We start from the raw sequence: 20336 nt of genomic DNA, 5'->3' as shown, positions 1-20336 counted from the left end.
GAGTTAGACAAGACTGTGGTCCATGTGATCAGACTGGTTAGTTTTATGTGATTGTGGTTTTCAGGTTAACCTGAAAGGTTAACCAGGCTAACCTCTGCTTATTCCTTCAGACTTTGAACAGGCTTATCTTCTCCTTGATCCTCCCAGGCTAGGTTTGGAGACTCTGTGATGAGTTTCATTTAGTAGCACTTACTACACTGAGGTGGAAACTAGCTGCTGGTATCTTACCTTGACATTAACCATCTGGGTGGCAGGGGTATTTTCCAGCTAACTTCATATCTGTACTGTCCAGCACTGTGCCCAATACAAATTAGATGTTTAATAAATATTTATTGAATTGAAGCAAACTCTTATTCCTTCCTCTTCATCACTACCTTCTTTTACCATCTCTCAATTGACTCTTTGGCCCTTGCAGTTTTAAAATACATGACAGGAGGTGGCTTTGTTGAGGTTAAGTTTGGCTTGCATTGTAAAAAGTAGCATCTAGATTGTTAGAGCGTAAGATTTCAGGTAAGTGCTAAGTATCTCTTTGTCAAGAAAAGGTAAGAAGCTATAATAAGTTAATAAAAAGTCTCTAACCCAGCTTGAATTATTAGAGTTTAATACATTAAAAAAGGTAACATTTAAACAAATTTGCCTTACTTCTCTCTACAGTAAACACTGATCTTTGTCTCCCACACCCCAAAAAAAAGACAAACTTCATAGGACAAGGAAGATTCTCTGTCTGGCTTCTGCCTGGCTTTCTAGCCTCTTTTCTCATCTTTTCACCTCTTGGCTCACATTCCAGAAAAGAAAGAATCAGTTAGAGCTCCCTAACACAGCACAGCATATGCCCTATTAAGGCAATAGCCTGTAAAAGAAGGCTGCTTACTTGGTGTATTAGTCAGGAATCCTTTAATAACAAGTGACTGAAGCTCAAATGAGTTGAAGCAACATTTAAAGGGGGATGATATATTGGCTTATATAACCTGGAAGTTCAAAGTTATGTCTGGACCCAGGGCATCAGGCAGTTTTACCAAGCCATTGTCTTTCTTTTCACCAACTTTGCTTTCCCTCTTTTGAGTTTTTTGTCAGCTAGGCAGTTCTTTGCCATGTGTTCGCAAAGACGGTCCCTGGAAGCTTCTGTAGGAAGCATCCTAAAGGTTTAGCAATGTCAGCAGCAAGCAAGTTCCTGCGACTTCCCATTCAAGGAACCGACTTCCCATTCAAGGAACACTCTTGTCCCAACCTGGGTCACCTGCTAGTGTTCAATTGGTAGAGTCTTCAGCCAAGTGCCAGGGGATGGAGGTCAACCCTATGTGAACCGTGGTCTGAGGGGCTCTGTTAAAGGAAGGAGAGGAGAAGGATGGACAGGTTAAAATAATAAGCATTCATTACCCCTTGTTTGACCATGCCATACTTTGGAATCAACTGTAACAGTGCAGAAAGGTCCACCCCAACCTGGATATCTAGAGGAGGTTTTTTTTTGTTTTTTTACTTAATATTTATTTATTTAACTGAACCCAGTCTTAGTTGCAGCATGCTGTGGCATGTGGGATTTAGCTCCCTGACCAAAGCTCAGAGTCAGGCCCCCTTCATTGGAAGCATGGAGTCTTAGCCACTAGATCCATCAGGGAAGTCCGTGGAGGAGGTCTTTAGTTTAGAAATATTCTAAGACGAATATAACTTTTGTTGATAATAACAATGTTAACACTGGAATGAGAACTATATACAGTTTACTAAGTTAAGCTAAGCATAGTCAGCTTTTTGTTTGGGAAGGTATCTGTTTTTTGAACCACAGCTCTACCATACAGCAGGTTTCTGATAACAGTTTCCAGCTCTACTTAACCAAGGGATTAAAAAAAACTCAATCTGTTCTCAATCCAGGTTGGGGTGGCCTAGTTTGAGTTCCTCTTCTAGCGTTTTGGACACTTTTTTCTGATCTTCATCAGTATAGTTCATGATAGTCTTGTCCCATGTGGGACTATGTTGGATGTCACTTTTCTTTGTCAGAGTCTCTCTCCTGGCCTCTCTTTGTGCTCTAAGAATAGTCCTTAGTAATTAGTTTGCTCAAGAAAGCTGCTTCTTCCCTTTTATAGTGCAGAATTCCTGCTATGATTTAATATTTCATTAACAAAGCCTTCTTTCTATTTCAATTTTTACTCTAAGAGAGAAGAGCCATAAAAGTCTACACTGTGGACATCTCCAGAGTTGACCAATTGACTTTCTCAGATTCTAGAGCAATCCTTTGAGATCCAGATATTGTTTCCACTGGATGATTTGGAGCGACTCTAGGCATCCATACATATTTGAAATTAACCTTGGTTTTCAAATCTTTCATATTTGGGCTTTGATCCTTGACTTTGTACTCATTTTTAAAATCTGTAGTATCTTGTATTGTATGGTGACTGGCCCATGGTGTATATTTAATATTTCCCAGTTGAGGGACTCTATCAATCAGCAATGCATTTGACTATGAATAACAAGCAAGCAAATATTTTTGGTGGCTTAACCCAGAGTTTCTCAGTCTCAGCACTGCTGACATTTTGGACCAGGTAATTCTTTGTTGCGGAAGGTATCCCTGTGCCTTATAAGATGTATAGCAACATCCCTGGCTTCTACCTATTCAGATACCAGTAGCTTTCATTCCAAGTAATGAGAATAAAAATTGTCTCCAAATATTGGCAGATGTCCCCTGGGGAGCAAAATTGCCCATACTGAGAACTATTGCCAAATAGATTTGTTTGTTCATTTGTTTCTCCCAAAAAGAAATTGATAGGTAAGGTATTTTTAATGTTAGATTAGCTGTTCAGTGATGTCATCAGGGCCCTGAATATCTTCTGACCTCCTTTAATTCCTTTTTACCATCTTTAGTGTATGGATTGGCTTAGTGTCTCATGGTCACAGTGTGGCTACTGCCTCTCCAGGCATTATGTCTGCATTCAAGGCTGGAAGAAATGGAAGGGGCAGGATGAATGGCTAAGTCAGTCACATTTGCCCAGGTTTTATTAGGAAAGAAAACATTTTCCCAGAAACCATTTCACATAACCTCTCATTGGCCTGAACTGAGTCAAATGGCCATTTCTAGCTACAACGAAGGGCTTAGAAAGTGAGGAACAGAACTGGGGCTGGGTGCATCAAGACCCAAAGAAAAATTGGTTCTCTGTTAGCTAGGAAGAAGTGGGGATGAAAATGGGTGAGCCACTAATTATGCTTGCCACAGAAAAGAAATCTGTTTATTAATTGAATAAAGGAGTGGATGAATGACTAAGGGGCTGGATGAATTTGAACAAATAATTTCAGGTCTTCACAACACACTCATTTCTTACTCCTGGCTACCTAGGTTCTTCCTCAGGATTGTAGTTTTAGAATTAAAAAGTGTAGAAATGCCTGAGTAGAAAGTGGCACAATATTGAGGACTGTTTAATTCCATTGTCATGGAGAGGGATGTTTGCAGTTTTAAGCCTGCAGCAAATTCTTTTAGCTCTTGAACCGAACTATTATCAGTTACCCTGTGAAAACTTCATCTCTGAGGACAAGGTTCTTGACATTTCCTTACAGAGCCCCGGGGTTACTTCTAGTTCACAGGATAGGAGTTGAGAGAAAAATCAGGATCACAGAAGAATCCAGACATCTCAATAAAGACTGAAATCCAAATTTCAGTTTTCGAAGAATAAAGCTGCTACTTTCTTCTCTGAGTAGTTGGCAGTGAATAAGAAAACACAAATCCTCCAGGAGCTAGGCTGGTGATTCACTGGGTTTTTTGTTTTTTCTTTTCACTTGCAATCACACAGGTGAGAACCTGACATGAAATATATTTCAATGTGCCGTTTAGGTAAGCTAGTATATCTGCAACTCAGTGAACAGAATTCTCAATGCATCAATCAATGCAAATTGATTTACACAGTTGTGAGGGACATGTTAAGAGATAATACTTAAGGAGGATAATGGACTGCTTCAGCATTGTGAGTAAAACATATTACATGCTTATGTGAACAGTCTCTGCATTTATAACACCTTCTAGGGGCAGCAACTGTGTGGTAGCATTCTCTGGGAGGGATCTAGAATATCTGCTGTTCTTGTGTACTGTCATTCCCACCCTTGTTTTTTGTTTGAGAGAGTGAGTTGCTTACTGGTCCCTAACTGTGTGTGTTGATGTGTTTTATGTAGCTGAGACTTTGGATGACTTCTTTTCTCTCTTAACTCTTTTATTCCATTGTTACAACTTTGATTAATATAATCAACAAAAAGCATTCTAAAAGTACCTTTTATAATATCATTAAAAGACTCTAAGAGATGGCCTGGTCCAACTCTTACATTTCACAGATGAGAAGGCTGAGGCCAGAAAGATGAAGTAACTTTCCCAAGGTCCCATCTCAAGAAAGTGGCAATATCAGTAACTCTCTAGGTTACTACAGACTGAAGAGAATTTCTGTGACCACCTCTGTATTCTTAGCGTGCAATATGGATTCAAATTTGCCTTACTTGGCCTGGATCCTTTCCAACTTGCTTATAGATGATTCAGAATCCCAAAATTCATTCTTATAACGTCCTGCCTTTCTCATAAAGCCCACACTGCTGACAGCTGTCTCTTATCTATTCAGAAAAATCATTTCTATAGCTGAAAGCTCTGCAAAATTCAGCCTAAAATCTATAGTAGTGATTTAAAAAGTGGGTACAAGAAGTAATATCAATCTCTCTGCTCTCCAAAGATACTGAGTAGCAGCAGTGATAAGCCCAGGCTGTCTTTCCTGCTTTCCTTAGTGTCTGCTCTGTGTGCAGCCTCATGAGCTAATTCAATGATAGGGAGGAACCCATGTAGAAAAGGAAACACAGCGAACAGCTATGGAAACAGTATACAAAGAAATAATAAAGGAAAACCAGAAGAAAGATGCTATGAAAATGTTAGACAGTATCACTGCAGTTGAAAAGACTGCCACCCTAGACTTCTGGATTGGCTGCCCAGCTTATTCTATGAAAATCAGAGGCTAAATTAAAGCTCTGTGTTCCTGCTTGGAGATTCCTTATAACAAATTTACAGTGAACTGGCTTCTGTTGGATAATAACAATGAAGTAGCAGAAAGCAAAAATAATGAAGAAAATAATGAACAAAGAAAAGAAGAGGAGGAGTATGAAAGGAAACCTCCTGGCACAGAGATGGTAAATGAACGTCACTTCACTCTCCAGCCCCAGCTGCAGACCTGGCTTCTCAGTCAAGGTACATTTCCTTCAGAGCCCAGATGGGGCTTTGTAATTCCCTTTATTACAGTGCTCTTGCAAACCACCGCCCAGTCCTTCAACTGACCTCTCGGTCATTCTTGTTCTAGTGTGTTCTGTTCACTTTATGGTACATAGCAGCCCAACCCTAAAAACCATGTTTTAGGTATGACTCACAGGAAAGATTGCTAGCTGCTTTGTCATAGGCATTTGAGTTGGGGAGGAGAAAAATGCATTTTTGTCAAAGAAAGGAAGAGAAGAAAGGGGAGAAGGGCATTTATTGACCACCTGCCTAAGGCAGGCTTCCTGTCAGTGCTTTACATATGCATCCTACATTTACCACTAGCCCCCCAAATAGATGAAATTATTCCAGTTTTACAGATGAGGAAACTGGTTAAAGTCATCACACAGATAGTGTATGGTACAGTCAGGATGTGAAATGAGAATCAGTCTGGTTTCAAAGCCCATCCTTAAAATACATAAATGACACAGTTGAACACATCCAAATAATCATTGTGAAGTCAGTAGAATTCAGGCAGAAAAAAAAAATTAATAATTTTACTAGTGATGAAATAGAATGATCAGTTTAAATTTTAACCTTCTATTACAAATTAATTTGTGAATAAACTCAGACACAATCTCTAATTCTGTTCTTTTTTCTTTAGAAAGCCTCCCATTTAGAGCTTATGAGGAGACAGCAACAGCATCAGAAATATTTATTAAGTGCCTATTGTGTGCGCCAAGTGCTGTAGTAATACTGAGTTAGAATTTACAATCTCAGGACTTCCACAGTCTAGTAACACAGATCAGTGTGACTTTTTATCACAAGGCCAAATTTGAAGAGTCTTCCTAAGGATATAATGGGTATAATGACTTTTTTTTTGGTAGCAGATGGTGGCCAGCTGTTCTCTCTTTATTAAAGGCCAAACATGAAGGGAAAAAATTAAAATAAAAGGGACTTATGGTAAATATGGGAAAGAAGTTAATAAACTAAATCTGGATTTTTATACACAAAAGGGAAATGGGCAATTGGGAGTAATTATCAAATTATCCAGGCCAAAATAGCTCAGTTTCCTCTATTATCTACATAATAGAAAATTATTTTTATGGATTGAATTGTTCAGATAATTGTCCTGTATTTTGAGTGTCTGAGTAGACAATCTGGGTGGTCACTGATAGAAATTTAGGGTTCCTCAGGGGGATATTTTAAAATATGAAAAGAATTGATACTCTTTTGCCATATGATTAAGAATGTTTCTACTTAGATGGAGGAGATATTAATCAAACCTGGTCAAATCAATATTTGACCAGGATTTGGGCCCGTTGTAATTAAATCATAACAATTTTTACTTAATATTTGAAATTTAATTTTCAAATTGTAGAAATAGTATATTAATACCTTTTCCTCTAAAATGTTAAAATATTGTCTGTTAGGCTAAAGTCTTTCTTTCTGCATCTCTAATTCCATTTCCTAGTATCTGCATTATGTCTCCTCTCTAGAGTAGCCACTGCTATTTTCAGGGTAGTTTTATCCTTTCAGAATACACACACACACAAACACACACAAATACCAGGAGAGAAACGGATTGAGAAAAGAAAAACCCCTAAATTTTCAGCTTAACTTGAATCACGCTTTATACCATTTGGCAAGTTGCTTTCCTATTTAACAATAGGTATTAGAGATAAATCCATGGCATTCTGTAGCTCTGACAGATTCCTTTTAAGTTTATCATTGAAATCTGTGACATTTATTCAGCCATTCCTCTCCTCGTGGATATTGACATTGTGTCCAGTTGTTTGCCAACAAGGCTCAATAAACAATCCTAAATATTAAACATGTGTGAGAATGTCTTTAGGGTAGATTTTAAGCAGTTGCCCTTTCCAAGAAAAAATGATGTGCTCCAGAAGGTCATTTGGGCCTAAAAAAGAGAAAAAATGACAGCTATAGGAGCCAGTTTCTTTCCTCAGATAGACTGCATCACCTTAGGCAAGCCACTTGACTCCCATAGGATTCTGTTTCTCCAAATCAATGATTTTTCAACTCTCTCCCACATGAGACTCCCCTGGAGGGCTAATTTGTTCAAACACAGATTGCTGAGCCCTAGAGTCTCTGCTTCAGTGGGGAGGTGTATGTGCAAGTTCCCAGGTGATGCTGCTACTGTAGGCGACTTCCAACTTACCCGAATGTAATAACGATAACCCAGGGTTTGTGACAGTAGCAGTACTGGGTTAACCATAGACATCAGTTCTAAAATCCCAGAAGTAGTTCTATAGGCCAGGGGACAATGCAACATAGACTCTGCTGGAAGGATTCTTAAAGGTCATTCAATTCAAGTACATAGCTTAAAACTAGAATTTCTTTGGCAACGTGCTTGACCTTGTCAGTCTGCTTCCTCCTGAACAGCTCTGGGTCTGAGAATTTACTCTCTGGCTCCTGAGAGTAAATGTTTTCAGATGTTTGATCACAACCACGTCCTTCCTAACCTTGATCAAAACCAGCCTTCAGGAGACTCCTATGCAGCTGTCTGAGTTCGTCCCTCTGGACGTAAGACAACAAATCAGCTGTGTTCTCCACTTAAACTTAAGTCAGCTATTATGGTCCCCTGAGTGGTTCTCAAACTCTACCGTGCATCAAAATCACCATAGGAGCTTGTTAAAATAGAGATCTTGAGCCCTGACCCAGAGATTCTGATTTTGTATTTGGAGTCTGGCCTAGGAATCCACACCTTTTATGAAATCTCCACATGGCTCTGATGAAGGTGGTCTGACAGTTTTAGGGACTGAGTTCAGGCCACACTACCCCAAACTATGACACGTGGCATATTGAATACTTTCAACTGAAGGAATTTGAGAAATGGTGTCTGTAGAAAGGACTTCCTGACCTTCCATGAAGCAGGCCACAGAACTGTCTTGTGTGAGATTTTTCTCTCACCACAATTAAGAGTTTGGGTTTTTCTTGCTCTTTCCCAGGTCTATAGTTCTTCCTTGCTAGTTTGTAGCAATTTGAGAGTCCTAAGCATCACCTAACTGAAGCAGAAGATATTAAGAAAAGGTGGCAAGAATATACAGAAGAACTATACAGAAAAGATCTCCATGACCCAGATAACCATGATGGTGTGATCACTTACCTAGAGCCAGACATCTTGGAGTGTGAAGTCAAGTGGGCCTTAGGAAGCATCACTACGAACAAAGCTAGTGGAGATGATGAAATTCCAGCTGAGCTATTTCAAATCCTAAAAGATGATGCTGTGAAAGTGCTGCACTCAATATGCTAGCAAATCTGGAGAACTCAGCAGTGGACACAGGACTGGAAAAGGTTGGTTTTCATTCCAATCCCTAAGAAAGGCAATGCCAAAGAATGTTCAAGCTACTGCACAGTTGCACTCATCTCACACACTAGCAAAGTAATGCTCAAAATTCTCTATGTGAGGCTGTAACAGTATGTAAACCAAGAACTTCCAGATGTTCAAGCTGGATTTAGAAAAGGTAGAGGAACCAGAGATCAAATCACCAACATCTGTTGGATCATCAAAAAAGCAAGAGAGTTCCAGAAAAATATCTGCTTCTGCTTTGTTGACTATGCCAAAGCCTTTGATTGTGTGGATCACAACAAACTGGAAAACTCTTAAAGAGATGGGAATACCAAACCACCTTACCTGCTTCCTGAGAAATCTGTATGCAGGTCAAGAAGCAATAGTTAGAACTGGACATGGAAAAACAGACTGGTTCCAAATTGGGAAAGGAGTACGACAAGGCTGTATATTGTCACCCTGCTTATTTAACTTCTATGCGGAGCACATCATGCGAAATGCCAGCCTGAATGAAGCACAAACTGGAACCAAGATTGCTGGGAGAAATATCAATAACCTCAGATACGCAGATGATACCACCCTTATGGCAGAAAATGAAGAGGAACTGAAGAGCCTCTTGATGAAAGTGAAAGAGAAGAGTAGAAAAAGCTGGCTTAAAACTTAACATTCAAAAAACAAAGATCATGGCATCTGGTCCCATCACTTCCTGGCAAATAGATGGGGAAACAGTGGAAATGATGACAGATTTTATTTTGGGGGGCTCCAAAATCACTGCAGATTGTGACTTCAGCCAGGAAATTAAAAGACACGTGCTCCTTGGAAGAAAAGCTATGAACAACCTAGACAGCATAGTAAAAAGCGGAGACATTACTTTGCCCACAAAGGTCCATCTAGTCAAAGCTATGGTTTTTCCAGTAGTCATGTATGGATGTGAGAGTTGGACCATAAAGAAGGCTGAACACGTAAGAATTGATACTTTCAAACTGTGGTGTTGGAGAAGACTCTTGAGATCCCTTAGACTGTAAGGAGATCAAACTAGTCAATCCTAAAGGTAATCAGTCCTGAATATCCATTGGAAGGACTGATGCTAAAGCTGAAGCTCCAATACTTTGACCACCTGATGTGAAGAACTGACTCATTGTAAAAGACCCTGATGCTGGGAAAGATTGAAGGCAGGAGGAGAAGGGGGTAACAGAGGATGAGATGGTTGGATGGCATCACCAACTCAATGGACATGAGTTTAAGCACACTCGGGGAGTTGGTGATGGACAGGGAAGCCTGGCACGCTGTGGTCCATGGGCTTGCAAAGAGTTAGACATGACTGAGTGGCTGAACTGAACTGAACTGAAGCATCACCTTCTACGGGACCTCAAAAATCTAGGAGAATCTTCAAGCTGTGACTAGACTTCCAATGGATTCATCAGTGCTTAACCCCACCTGGACCCTGGAGCCTCCTCAGATGTCTGTCGAAGAAAATTTCCAAGAAGTTTCAGCTGACTCTTAACCTGTCTCTGAAATGTTTATAAAAAATCTTAGTAACTTGCCTCTCAACTCTAGTACCAAATTCTCTTCTCTTCTACCAAAATATCCACCTCAATAGGATGGACAGAGACTTAGTAAAGGCATACTCTATAGGAGGGGAAGAATGAGGACATTGTTAACTGCTCAGAAAGAAAGGATAGAAAGGATGATTCAGATTATGAAATAGTACTGTGGAAACCAATCTCCTCTGACTCAGAGAGAACTTTTGCAGAAGGTAGTTGAGACTCAATCTCTGGAAAGATTTAAATGTAGCTGTCATTATTGCCTGTACATAGAGATCCTTCTGAGGATACGCTCATGGAGAATAATGACATAGAGCCAGTTGAGCCATAAACTTTGTTCTTGTACTGTTTTTTTCTTGCTAGTAATTTTAGGATCATTATTAAACAGCCTGGGAAAGCTACTCTGCACTAGGACAGACTGTGTACCAATACTGTAATACCTGTGATATCAGTTCTGTGATGTCTTTTTTTCTTACATCTCTTTTCTAGCTTAATACAGAAACTTGTGTTTGCGTGACTTGAATATGTTTTAGTTCCACCTCTTGATCTGATACAAAGAAGCACTAATAGGTCTCAAGTATCACCTGTTTTGGGGCTTCCCGGGTGGCTTAGTGGTTAAGAATTTGCTTGCCAATGCAAATGATGCAGTAGATGCAGGTTCAATCCCTGAGTCAGGAAGACCCCCTGGAGAAGGAAATGGCAACCCACTCCAATATTTTTGCCTGGAGAAACCTATGGACAGAGGAGCCTGGGGGGCTATAGACCATGGGATCGCAAAAGTTGAGCATGACTGAGTGACTAAGCATGCACATTGTTTTAAAAGTCTGAAGCCAGTAAGATGAAACCCAATATCAAGAATTTGAAACAGATTAACTTGTATGGAAGGAACGTAAAGAAAACATTGGGAGTGTGGCCAGAGCATAATTAGAGAAAGATGTATTAACTAAATTATCTGGTTTTCAAAAATTTGAACTGTAATAAAAATTTTGATGTGCTATTTCAATTTTCATTAGTAAATAAATGTATATTATTATGTGTAAATGTATATTTATAGTAAATAAATGTATAGAGAAAGAGCTGGTCACCACTGAGCAACTAACACACTGATAGAGAATCTTATTAAAATTTGAAACATATTTGAGTACCTTACCAAAAAAACTGTCTTGTGAGAGGTACCCTTGTTAGACCCAGAGGAAATAAACATCCTTATCAATGAAGACAAAGGGACACAGAGCAGAATCTGAACAGACAGGCCTTGCTAAGTTTCTCCCAGTTTACTATACTTAGTTCATCCCGTCTTATCATACATTTCCACAGCTCTCTACTCTTCATCACACCCAGCATAAAAACACTCACATCTAATCATTTCTTCATGTCTTCCTTATGAAGGCTCCTGTGTTACATAAAACTTGTATGAATAGATTTGAATGCTTTTCTCCTGTGAATCTGTCTGTGAAAGTCTAATTCTCAGACCCCGACAGGGAGGGACCCTAAGAGAGTCAAAGAAAACTTTTTCCTCCCATATAAGACCCTGTTAAATTTTTTGTCTCTAAGTTTGAAGCCCCCAATGTCTTCATCAGTTCCTCAGATAGCATGGTTTGAGTTCCCTTACCATCCTGGTTGCTAAAGGCTGCCTGCCAAAATATATCCCCCAATATACTAATGAACCCCCTCTCCCCTGATTAGTTATTCTTCATAGTCCTTGTCCCTACTCAAAATGATGTCCTTTGTGTACTCGTCAATGTTTGTCTCCCCCACTAGAATGGAAGTTTTGTGAGGGTGGAGAAATTCTCTGCTTTGCTCACTCATGTCATTCCAGCTCTTCCATCAGTATCTGGCACATTAATAGGACCTAAATGAAGTTCTATTTAATGAACAAATGAGTAGTGCATGCTCAGTCACTTCAGTCATGTCCAACTCATTGTGATCCTATGGAATGTAACCTGCCAGGCTCCTCTGTCCATGGGGATTCTCCAGGCAAGAATACTGGAGTGGGTTGCCATGCCCTCCTCCAAGGGATCTTCCCAACCCAGGGGTCAAACCTGCATCTCTTACATCTCTTGCATTGCAGGTGGGTTCTTTACCACTAGTGCCATCTGGGAAGCCCAAACAAATGAGTAGAGTGAGGATGACAAGTCAATTAAATTTAGAAAGTGATGAATAGTAATAACATGGTTATATCAGAGCTCTGAAACTATACAGAATGAATGACCCATCCTAAAGGAAGTTACTTGTCAAAAGTTTTTTTTCTTTAAAATGGAAAATAAAATTGTTTGTATAATTAACCTTTTTTAAAATGTCTCACTATTGATTTAGATAGTGCACATCTTCATTTAGAATATAGATGTTTTGCTTGCCTTTGAGAGGAAAATCCAAACCAGAGGGATGAAAAGCAGAGCTCATTCAGTATAGGCTGGGATTTCAAAAGCATCTTTAAAAGAGGCACATCCTTCCCAAACAACATAAAGATGCAGGAGGAGAATGATTAAGGTAAGAGGCACAGATTCAAAATGTCAGGCATAATAAAAAGTAAGTGAGCTCCAATGCTAATACAATTTTTACCTAAATTAGATACTCTTAGTGTTTTTGTTTTTTTTTCTCCTCTTCTTTTCCCATTCTAGGCGTATGGATAATCATTAGGAAAAAGTAGAAGAATTAAATTCATTATATATATTGTTAGAAGATGTCATTGTAGAAGACTATTGACAACAAGAGGAAAATTTCAGCCACATGAGTAATTAAGGAAATACAAATTAAAACCACAATGAAATACCACTTCATACCTATTTTGGCAGTAATCAGTAAGTCTGACAATCTCCAGGGTTGCCATAGATAGAGGGCAGCTGAACTCTTGTACTCCACTGGTGAGGCTATAAATTGGTGTGATCACTTTGGAAAATAACTTGATTTTTTTCAGTAAGTTCCAAAATGGACCTATTGCACTAACCAGTATTTGCACTTCAGAGGTGGAAGAGTGGCAGTATTTCTGAGCACACTAAACCTTTTAGGACTGCTTGGTAGCACCGGGTCTACCTAGGTGTGAGGACTTCCTGCCTCCACTTGCTCATGTGTTTGTGCTCCTTTGGGTCAAAACTCCATAGGCTGAATTTCTCGACTTCTTTCTTGCTCTTGTTTAAAGATAATTTTCAGAAGATAAAATCATGACTTACATACAGATATAAAAGTGAACGTGTTTAAAGAATTTATTTTATTCACATGATATGAGGAAACCAGACAGATGTTATAATCAGTTCAAAGGAAAAGTCAAACCAGCACAGGCATATATAAAGTAAAGGAATGTTAAGATGAATCATGAATAGAAACACCACTGGTTTTTCCACAGTGGAGAAGAAGTCAATTAAAATTATCACCAGAATGGACAGAATTTATGTATCTATCAGTTACCTACAATTTAGAAAGAGTTGCAAAATAGCTCAAAGAAGACGAACCAGGGCTAGAATCTGATAACCCTGGAGAATATGCTAAAGACAATGTCGTTTTCCATTGAAACAGCAACACCTTACTGATACACTAGTGCAAATAGAGTATTATTTGGATCATGTGTCAATCAGTGCCTGACAGCTGATGTTCAGATGTAGGTGATAAACACTTCTAAGTCAAGTCCCACTATTCCAGATCACGTTAGCTGGAAAGTGCTGAAGGATCAAAGGTCCCTGTTAGACAATGATACTACCTGTGTATATAATAATAGCTAAGAGTAAACACTGGTTAGATGAGTATAAAGAAGCCTGAACTTGGGATTAGAAGACCTGGCAAAGCCTCAGCTCTGATTCTAAGTTTGTGGCCTTGAAGCCAGTTGCTCTGGCTCTCTGGCTTTCTCCCAGGCTTTCTCCTCTAAACAAAGTAAGAATTTTTATTGATGAGTCTAAATTCCCTTCAGGATCTAAATGTTTATTAGATGAGCCAGCTAATCCCCTGCACAGATGGCCCTGCAACAATGCCCAGGCACGGAGAGTTTTGACACAGGACGGGGAAGATCTGTTTGTGAACATGAGGAGGAACAGCTGGATTTGAATGTCCTGGACCCCCAGTGTGTGGTACACAAACCCAACATCTGTGGGAAACTTGGGGAGTTCAGTGACAAAGGGGGAAGAAATGAGAGAGAGGAAAGGAAGTTACTAAAAAATAACCCTCTACCAAACTCATGGGTTTGCGCAAGACTTGCCTCTACTGTTAGTAGAATGTTTATCACCACAGTTGGCTCTATCTCCACTCCATGTTTAAATAACAGCAAAAAGGAACTGGGACTATATTAGAATTCACCAGAGAAACCGACCAATAGGATGTGTGTGTATTTATAGATACAGATATAGATTTGTCTTTCTCTCAAGGAGAAATTGAGTTAAGTAATCAGCTCATGTAGTTGTGGGGGCTGACAAGTTAGAAATCTGCAGGCTAGAAATTCCAGCAGGAGTTGATGTAGTCTTGTGTCCAAAGGCAGCATGGTGATAAAATTCCTTACTCCTTAGGGGACCACATACTTTTAAGGCTTTCAACTGATTGGATGAGGCTCACTGCATTACGCAGGGTAATGTGGTTTACTCGAGTATTAACAATATTAAATCTTCTGACTCAGAAATATAATATCTCTCTCCAACTATTTAGGTCTTCTTTAATTTTTCTTAGCTGATGTTTTATGATTTTCAATGCACAGGTCTTTTTTTTTTTTTCTGGAGCTAATTAAACTTTATTAAACAATGTTTGAAAAAAAGACCAAAGTTAAAAAAAAAAAAGCTGAATCTCCAATTCACCTGTATACAACAGAAACACAAAGATGCTGTACACTGTTCCTTTCAGATCTACCCTGGCCCTCTACTGTGCAAAACTCTGGCTGTTGTCTTCAAACAAAGACTGAATAAACTGCATTTATTGTCCGATTTATCACTATTGTATTTCACATTTTTAAATGTTACAAATGATATAGCTTTTCAGTTTTACTTTTTGTTTGTTTTTAGTATATAGAAGTATAATAAGTTTTGTATATTGATCTGTAGCCTTTTGTTGTTGTTGTTCAGTTGCTCAGTCGTATCTGACTCTTTGCTATGCCATGGACTGGAGCACAACAGGCTTCCCTGTCCCTCACTATCTCCCAGTTTGCACAAACTCATGTTGACTGAGTCAGTGATGGTATTTAACCATCTCATCCTCTGCTGCCCCCTTTTCTTCCTGCTTTCAATCTTTCCCAGCATGAGGGTCTTTTTCAATGAGTTGGCTCATCAGGTGGCCAAAGTAGTGGAGCTTCAGCTTCAGCACTAGTCCTTCCAATGAATATTCAGGGTTGATTTCCTTTAGGATTGACTGGTTTGTTCTCCTTGCTGTCCAAGAGATTCTCAAGAGTCTTCTCCAGCACCTCATTTGTAAAGCATCAATTCTTCAGTGCTCAGCCTTCTTTATGGTCCAACTCTCACATCTGTATATGACTACTGGAAAAACCATAGCTTTGACCATACAGACCATTGTTGGCAAAGTGATGTGTCTGCTTTTTAATATGCTGTCTAGGTTTGTCATAACTTTTCTTCCAAGGAGCATGTGTCTTTTAATTTCATGGCTGCAGTCACCATCTGCAATGATTTTGGAGCCCAAGAAAATAAAGTCTGTCACTGTTTCCACTGTTTCCCCCATCTATGTGTCACGAAGTGATGGGGCCGGATGCCATGATCTTGGTTTTGATCTGTAGCCTACAACTTTACTAAATTCACTTATTAGCTCTGGTAGGATTTTTTTGTTTGTTTGTTTCGTAGATTCCATTGGATTCTCTACATAGACAATGTGTCATCTTCAAGTTAAGACAGTTCTACTTATTCCATTCTTACAGAGATACATTTTATTTCTTTCTCTTGTTTGCAACGGCTGGAACTTTTACAACACTGAATAGAAGTAGTAAGGATGGACATCCTTTATTTGTTCCTAAGCTTAGGGGAATAGTATTCAGCCTTCCACCATTAAATGTGGTGTTAGCTATAGTTAGCTAACATAGATACTTTATTTTTTCAGATTGAGGAAATTCCCTTGAATTGAGCTTGTAGAAAAGTTTCTTTTCTTTTTTTTCAATTAGTGTTAGATGTTGGATTTTGTCAAATCCTTTTCCTCATTTAGTAAGATCATATGTTTTTTTCTCTTTTATCTTATTAACATGACATAAAGTTTGTGCGTGTATGCTAAGTCGCTCCAGTCGTGTCCGACTCTTTGTGACTCTGTGGACTATAATCCACCAGGCTCCTCCTTCCATGGGATTCTCCAGGCAAGAATACTGGAGTGGGTTGCTGTGCCCTCCTCCAGGGGATCTTCCCGACCCAAGGATCGAACCCACATCTCTTACATCTACTGAATTGGCAGCAGGTTCTTTACCACCAGGCCCACCTGGGAGGCCCCCAAAGTTGTTTCTAATATTCCCTTATTGTATTTTTAATATTTGTAGAATCTATAGGATATCACTAATCTCATACCTTTGTTTTCTTTCCTTTTCCTAACCTATATGGCTAAAGGTTTACCAATTTCATTAACCTTCTCAAATAACACCTTTCAATTTCATTCAATATCTCCTCTTTATTTCAAGGATTTTTCACTATGATCTTTATTTCCTTTCTTCTGCTGATTTTGGGTTTTATTTGTTCTTTTCCTAATATATGTTAGAGGCTGAGCTCATGTATTTGAGACCATTCTTCTTTTTTGTTATAGGTGTTTAATGGTATATATTTCTAAATACGACTACTTTTGCAGTATACCACAAATTTTTGACAGGTTGTGTTTTCATGTTCATTTGATAAATCTGATTTCTCTTTTGATTTCTCCTTTGATACATGGATTATTTTTTCATAAAAGTCTGTTCATAAATATTTGGGAATTTTCCAGGTATCTTGTTGATTTCTAATTTAATTCTGCTATGGTCAGAGAATGCACCTTGTTTGACTAAGTCATGGGGTTTTTTGCCCAGAATATAGCCTATTGTGGTAGGTGTTTCATATGTAATTGAAAAGAAAATGTGTTCTATTATTTTTAGCTGGAATTTTCTATAAATGTCGGTTAGGTTAGGTTTGTTGTTCAAACCTTCCGTATCCTTGATGATTTTTTTTATTTTGGTCTACTTGTCCTATCAATTATTGGAAGAGGGTACTGACTTCTCTGACTGTAATTGTGTATTATTAACAATTAACAGTATTAGCACCTGCGGCATTAATACTTTTAGGCTCATGTATGTTCAAGCTGTGTTACTAAGTGAAAAAATGCTTATAATTTTTAGTTTTTTTGATGAATTGACCTCTTTATCACTATGAAATAAACTTCTTAATCCCTCATAATATTTATTTGCTCTGAAATCTACTTTGTTTATATTAATATAACCAGTCTGGTTTTAATTTGACTAGTATTAGTATGGTATGTCTTTTACTTTTAACTTATATTATATTTGTGCATTTTTTGATAAGACTTGATGATTCAGAGAGATTCTTTGCAGTGGTTTAAAGATATGGCCACAAATTACTTGATACTTAAATCCCTTTAAGGGGTAAAACTTAAATTCTCTCATTAAATGTAGTCTGGACCTAGTGACTTACTTCTAATGAATAGAAGAATATGGAAGTGATGGTGTATTACTTCTAAGCCTCAGTCATAAAAGGCATTACAGATTCCTTCTTGCTTTTTCTCTGGGATCCCTTGTTCTGGTAGAAACCATCTTCTGTTATGAAGATACTGAAATAGTCCTCTGAAGAGGCCCATGTAGCATGGAACTGAGAAGCACCCTGTCAATAGCCAGAAAGAAGCTAAGGCTTTTTACCATTAGCCTTGTGATGGCACCATCTTGAAAATAGATCCTCAAGCCTTTAGATGACCGAAGCCCTGGCCAACATCTTGACTGTAATCGCATGTAAGACCCTGAGCCAGAAATGCCCAGATAAGCTGCTCCTAAATTCCTGACCCTCACAAACTGTTAGACAATAAATGTCTACTCTTAAACCCACTAAGTTTTGAAGTTATTTGTTATGTAGTAACTGGTACATCTAGTTTAACTAGTTTAAAAACTCTTCCTTGAAAAATTTGTATTTTATACAATAAAACATTTTAGGCAGAAAACTAAATAACATTTTTGGATAGAGATATTTTTCAACTGGATATTTACTTTTTAAATAACTTATATGTTTTAATAAGATATGGTCTTGTTAACTTTATCACTTTCCATAGAGCTCTGAAACAGGGAAGGGCTGTTAGGTCGTTGGAGGGCCAGCAGGAACTATGTGGAACCCTTGATACTATGTGCAACATGTTGTATCAAGAGCATTTTCCTCAGAAAAAAATGTTTATAGCTTTTATCAGATTTTCATAGAGTCTTCCACCACCCTCCCCTCCACCAAAGAGTTAAGAATCACTTATCTGGTTCCCACTGCTCCCTGTGAAAATTCAAATACAAGTGACTTACCTATGGTTAGAGATGAAAGATCTTCTCACTCTTAACTCAGGGCTCAAACTCCAATCTGAGAGATGAATTCTCCCTATCAGAGACAGCTCAGGGTGGAACTGGTGAACAGCTCAGGGTAGAACTCTTGAATAGAGAGATAGAACTGGTCTTTACAATGTTCTCAAGTACTCAGACCCTCAAGACAAATCTTTACATGTATTATTTTGCTATTGCATTGTCTCCTGCTTATTTAACTCATCAAGCTGCTTCAAGAAGGGGGTGGAATGGATCTTCTCAAAAAGATGTCCCCTTGGTGGCAGACCTTTTATCTTTGTGCTTTTCATTTCATTTTTGCCCTTATATTGAAGCTTTGAAGCATACAGAAACTCAGCCAAAGGGCTTGTTTGTCTTGTTTTTTTTTTTAACAGTATTATCTGTTAGAATACTCTGTGGAGAAAACACACTGTACTGATACTTCTCTGACCTGACTACTGTAGATATATCACTTAAATGCTTCCTTAATGTTTTTGAAATCTTCACATCTTGACAGTACTGTTATCCATCTCTTTCTGAACTAAAAGCTATATATGAATGTTATTATCATAATAAGAGATTTGACTTGAAGTGCTAAAAATCAAAGTTAATTTCTAATATTTATATTAATTCAAGATATATTCTGCCTATTTAGAAATTGCTAAGAAGTATCCATGGATGCCCCTAAAACAAGGATAAATCCTTGAATGGATAGTTAGACCATATCTTGTAATCTCATATACTGCATAATTCTGGTCATTCATTAGATTCTCTTTAAACATTTCATCACCAAGAGTACTGAGCAATCATCCTGAGCAAGCCTGTCTGATTAAGGCCAAGGAAGCCTTTAATCATATTATAAACATATAATTATGCCATATGTTATTTATAACATACAGCCCATTTTATAAATGGCCAGGACTAAAGGAAAAGAGAGTAGGGAAGTCCTGCTTTTATCAATGACTTTTACATCTTAAGCTATCTGTACATTACCTTTCCCAAGGCATTCACCCCATAGAGATTTGCCATCTATTTCTGCCATCCCCATGTACTCTAGTACACAATCTTTTTGCTTTAGCCAAAGCCAAATCCAAGAACCCATGACTGAAACTACAGTCCTTGAGAAACTAGGGCTAAAGAATCTGTGCTGATGCCACGAACTGCCCAGACCTCAGCCTGACTCCTGGCTGTCCCTCCTCCCACCTAGCTCCAGGAGCATCTACTGTGAACAGGTTCCTGGGCTTGGCCAGATGACCTAGCATGGTCCTGGCCACCATTCAGGGGTTCTGAGAGAAAACTGCTTCTCTTCCTCAAAGGTAGAAACAGAGACTCAGAGTCTTAGAAGCATTCTCAGAATCTCTGAATGCAAATGGTTTCAGCAAATTCAGCATTCAATCCTAACTTGTAAAACAATTTTGTAGCGTAAAGATAAAATTAAACGGCTCAAGTGCTAATCAAGTATATTTATCTTTCCATAAACAGAAAGCATGGGAATATTTGGTAAGAGGAAAGGACATATTTTATATTTTGGTGATTTTCTTAAAAAGTAAAAATGGCTCTGCATTTTAAAGCAATTCTGAAATAACAGATCACCCTTGTCTGAGGAAGGACAGGAAAATCCTCTGACAAGGAAATACTTCCAAGTGGTTGAATTTAATTACAGATGGCAACAAGGAACAGAGGAAAGATGTTTGAAAGTTTTTAAAAGAAAAGCTAAGGTAAAGTTTTCTAAAAAGATAATATATTCAACATTATGTACATATATATGCATATGCATATACATGTATATAGACATACATATGGACATACACACATATACATGTACAAACTTACATATAT

At 38.4% G+C, this 20336-nt stretch overlaps 1 protein-coding gene across 20 annotated transcripts in view; it reads left to right on the top strand.

Moving 5' to 3' along the window:
- MYO3B (myosin IIIB) overlaps positions 1-20336 on the top strand; it is a 442575-nt gene that overhangs the window by 226986 nt on the left and 195253 nt on the right. The gene's annotated exons all lie outside the window — the stretch shown is intronic.

The sequence above is a fragment of the Giraffa tippelskirchi genome, chromosome 3, assembly GCF_054371585.1.
Source record: "Giraffa tippelskirchi isolate mGirTip1 chromosome 3, T2T-mGirTip1v1.2.pri, whole genome shotgun sequence".
NCBI lineage: Eukaryota > Metazoa > Chordata > Mammalia > Artiodactyla > Giraffidae > Giraffa > Giraffa tippelskirchi.
This window is presented reverse-complemented; position numbering and strand designations above follow the sequence as displayed.